This window comes from Heteronotia binoei, chromosome 6 (genome assembly GCF_032191835.1).
Source record: "Heteronotia binoei isolate CCM8104 ecotype False Entrance Well chromosome 6, APGP_CSIRO_Hbin_v1, whole genome shotgun sequence".
Classification (NCBI taxonomy): Eukaryota; Metazoa; Chordata; class Lepidosauria; order Squamata; family Gekkonidae; genus Heteronotia; species Heteronotia binoei.
The window spans coordinates 116,737,943-116,742,709 of NC_083228.1; the positions used below are offsets into that span (position 1 = coordinate 116,737,943).

At 39.6% G+C, this 4,767-nt stretch overlaps 1 non-coding gene across 1 annotated transcript; it reads left to right on the forward strand.

The window, feature by feature from the left end:
• The first annotated feature begins 2,320 nt into the window (after nt 1-2,320).
• Nucleotides 2,321-2,387, forward strand: TRNAP-AGG (transfer RNA proline (anticodon AGG)). The gene has a single exon. It is a non-coding gene; the product is annotated as a tRNA-Pro (tRNA).
• Nucleotides 2,388-4,767: the final 2,380 nt, after the last annotated feature.

Genomic DNA, 4,767 nt, shown 5'->3' on the forward strand with positions numbered 1-4,767 from the left:
ATTTCATAATTTACATAGTTAAAATCTAGGCATTTGTCACGGTTATATACGTAAACATTAAAACCATACGGCGATCTTGATGGGAGTTGTAGGCAAAAAAACATCTGGAGAGCTACCGTTGGCCACCCCTGAATTAGAATAACAGACAAACAGGAATTCAGGAAAAATGAAGGAACAGTCAGGAACTACCCTTAGAGTTTAAGAAGGTGTCGTATATACGGTTATATACGTAAACATTAAAACCATACAGCGATCTTGATGGGAGTTGTAGGCAAAAAACATCTGGAGAGCTACCGTTGGCCACCACTGTTCTAATTTAACTAGGAGCATTTTAAAAATTATTTCTGAATTAGAGGGGAAAAAAAGCCAGTGCAATGGTTAGAGTGCTGGATCCACAACTTTGTAAATTGGGTTCAAATCCCTACTGTAATGTGAAGCTCTCCAGGTGGCATTGAGAGCAGCAGGACCGGCCCTGCCACTAGGCAAACTAGGTGATTGCCTAGGGCACCAGCCTTCTGGGGCACCAAATTGGGCACCTCCTATGTGACTTAGTAAAGTTATCAGTGTGTGTGTGGTGCAGAAGGTAGCCTTGCCTATGGTGCCGGACACTCTAGGGCTGGCCCTGGAGAGCAGCCCTAAGAAGTTCTACTCACAAATAATCCCCATTTGATTAAATATGTCTTACTCCCAGGAATGTGTACTTAGGATTGCATTTTTTGGGTTAGTCACATTATTTCAGGCTAATCTACTGCATGAGATTGTTGTGATATAAAATAAGAAATAGCCGTTGACACCACCTGAAGCTTTTTTGAAAGAAGGGTAGGATAAAAATATACGAGAATCATTTGTATCTTTTCCCACCACTGAATCAGCAATGCCTGTGCATATACTGCTTCAAATAGATTTTTTTTATTGTCAATTCACAGCTGACTTATAGAAACTCTGTAGGGTTTTCAAGCCAAGAGACATTCAGAGGTGGCTTGCCATTGCTTGCCTCCATGTCATGATCCCAGTATTCTTTGGTGGTCTCCCAAATATTGACCAGGGTTTAACTTCTGAGATCTGACAAAACCAGGCTAGCCTGGGCTATCCAAGTCAGGCGTTATACATTGATAAATATTATTTAAATCACGTTTTGATGTGATTGTATGCATGAATGCATTAAGATTCTATTTGGATGACTTTTTATTGATGCACATGTTTGGTAAAACACCTTGTATATTTTGGTATAACAATGCATACCATCAGCCTTATGATTTTTCAGTACTTTGTCAATGCACAAGTCCACATTGGTAACACATAGAAGAAGAACAGATACATATGAACTGTAGAGGGGAAAAAAAAACTGATACCAACTTCACTTGCACAGTGCTCAGTATCCAGTTTTAAAAAGGGAATAATGGAAAATCCCTAATTCATTTGTTTTATTCATGAATTTACAAACCTGATACTAAGGGATAAATTCAGGTGAGAAAAATTTTGGAAGCATCTCTAGTTCAAATGCATACCCATGTCACATGCTTACTATACACATGATGACTGGCTGCTAAATGGTGGACCTCACTGCACTGAGAAACTCCATGCTGGAGGAAATGTGGAATGTCATGAAAATTCTGTCAGTTGTGTTGTTTCTGTGATGACCCATACATTTGCAGATAAGGTGGGGGTTATAGTCATCAACTGGCAGATGAAGGTGGCAAGATGTCATCGAGCTAGCAGCTGCTGCCTGTTCCACTCCAGACCTTTTGTTTTATCCTTTTTCTTTTAGTTTACTTTTGATTCATGGTTAGTGTATTTTGGAGGACAGAGACGATATTAGGGATGTCTGGCTCTCCTGAAGACTGTCAGACTACTTCTGAGGTGCTGTAGTTTATTTAACTATCATGACAAGATCCAAAAAATGCTGTAGGCCATGCCTGGACACCCAGGTGCAAAGAAAGTCTCCTAAACAACTGAAAATTGATTAATTGTTTAACCTGCATTTTGGCTATTTCTGCTTCACATAGATTCTCAGTTCTGAGGGAATACCTGTGTCCAACATGGACTTTGGATACCTGCCAGGAGGATTTGCTCAATAACGAAGAGTGGAACAGTTTGGGAAATACTTCTTCTGATAATCAACTGGATTTACAATAATTGTGAAATAATCCTTTATCGTTTATTATGAACCAATGTCTCCTAATTGCTCACACAGTTGTTTCAATTTTTGAGCAGCTGGCTACCATCAATAAACAAATTGGCTTACTTAGCAAGTCCTTGGAAGCTTTTGTCCAGAGATATAATAATAAAGCTTCCTTTAAGAAAGAAAAGGGGGATGGACGGTGGCTCAGTGGTAGAGCATCTGCTTAGGAAGCAGAAGGTCCCAGGTTCAATCCCTGGCATCTCCAAAAAAGGGTCCAGGCAAATAGGTGTGAAAAACCTCAGCTTGAGACCCTGGAGAGCCGCTGCCAGTCTGAGAAGACAATACTGACTTTGATGGACCAAGGGTCTGATTCAGTATAAGGCAGCTTCATATGTTCATATGTTCCTGAACTCCTAAGTCTTTGATCTAATAAGGAGATGTTTGCCTGGCAAGGAAAGCAAGGTCAGCTGGAAGGTGAGTTCCATAACAAGCCAACCTTCAAGGTCTGCTAGTAACAGAGGTTGTGAATGGATTTTACAAGTTAATCAAGTTAAAACTTGTCTCTAATAGAATAAATGAAGGCAAGTGGGAGTTGCAGAACACAATCAAAAGTTCACCGAATAGACTTTAACAAATTTTTCAAGTGAAAAACATGTATGTAGGAATCAGGGTTTGATGGCTGGTAGCTGATTGTGTGAGCTGGTTCCATTGAAAAATATTGCATTTGGGAGAATACTGGATCAGGTCCTAGTTCTATTTGTAGGAACAAATCTGTGATAGCCCATTCATGCATAAACTGAAAAATGTGCTTTGGGATTACTTAAGAATCCTCTGAAATATACTCAGGTTCTGTTACAGATATGCAGCAATAATAATAAAAATGTTATCCAGTGATGGTTGCCAGGGTGGCACCCCTGCTCCCCTCCCCCTAAGGAAGGGATTTCTCCCAGTACCTAGAAAGCAGAACTGTAGCACATTATAAAATATGTCACTGGGTTGTAACTTGTTTTAATCAACTGATTTCATTGATTTTATATGTATTTTTCCTGTTGCACATCAGCTAGAGCCTGGCATCGGTCGGGATGAGGGAATTCAACAACCACCACCACAACACATTTGTTAAGCCTGTAAGTTGACATGCTTCTTAATAACAATACTTATAATTAACATTTTTTTTACAAAATGGCCTTTTGATACATATTTATTAATGCATTTTTGTGCAGCCTAGGCAGAATATGATGTCACTTCCCACTAATACATCATCATGTTTAATACAGCATACCTTCAGCCAACATGAAATGATCTGAACATAAAGTAATGTTTTGCCATCTGCTGTTCTTCAGGGTTGTTACAAACAAATTCTTTCAAATGATTGCTTTGGGCCCTGTGGCAGGCACAAGGACAATAGATATAGTAACATGTACTTTTAAAATATGCCTATAAAGGAGCTTGAAATGAAATAATTACATATTGTGCTTTTGAAATATGCCTATAAAGGAGCCTGGGATGAAATAATTAGCCACTGTACCTGGCCATGGAGCCAAATATCAGTCCTCTTTAGGAATCTCCAGAAACGCATGGTTTTACTCAGGGATCATTTTGTAGAAAAAAAAGGTGTGTGAGCTCAGTAGCATATCTCATTTGCATTTGCCTTGGGATCTGTGTGCAGTGGGGAGAGAAATCCCCACTGCATGCAAACCCTGGCTGGAAGTTCAGGAGCTGGGCTCCTGTGAGCTCCTGCTGAATTCAAGCCCTGGTTTTACCATAGAGTTTCTGGCAATTAATGAAAAGGCATGGTATCACTTTTGGGTGATATCATGGTTGCCATTACCAAGGACTGCTTCCCGTGCCCCAGACTACCAGGTCTTGTGTCCTTCCCCCCCAGTCCCCAGCTGGCTGGCAGGCCTGGTGACCTACTTGGATTTTATGAAGGATTTTCTGAGATAAAGGGGATTTCTGTTTCTGGAGCATAATTTTCTTGCCCTCCTATCCTGCTGCAAGCCCAAATGTCCCCAGTGCTGCTCCTAGGGGACAAAGGACCCCACAAACTGCACAGAGGGAATCCAGAGATATGAAGCAGACTGGGGAATTGTTAAAAAAAGAGTCACCTGTGCCACAGAAATCTTCCATGAGATCCATGACAACATCTACATTACTGAGATTGTCACTGATAGGAGATGTCAGATAATAAAAGCATTTTGATTACAGCACATGTACAAATGCTATATTGTTTGTCTTAGTGACTGGATTTTGTTTATTGAAAGAGGCCAGTTTACCATATAATGAAGGAAGAATCAAATTAATGTTACACAGGGGAGGCCTGGACACTTCTCTAATAATAATAATAATAATAATAATTATTATTATTATTTAAAAAAATGAAAAGTAGCTTTGCAGGCTCCTGTTTGCCGATGACTGTGGCAAGGAAGCCAGTAAATATTTAATCACACAGCATGTTAATGAGTAATTTGCTTGTGAATTCAAAGTGTTTAGCATGGTTTTCTCTCCCCTTCAAATATTACACAGTGCAAATGTTCTGAATTATTTAACTCACAACATCTTTGAGCACTTTCAATCCATTGTTTAAAAACAACCCAGAAGTCACAGAAGTAATTAATGCAGCATGTTGTTAAAATTCCCTGTAA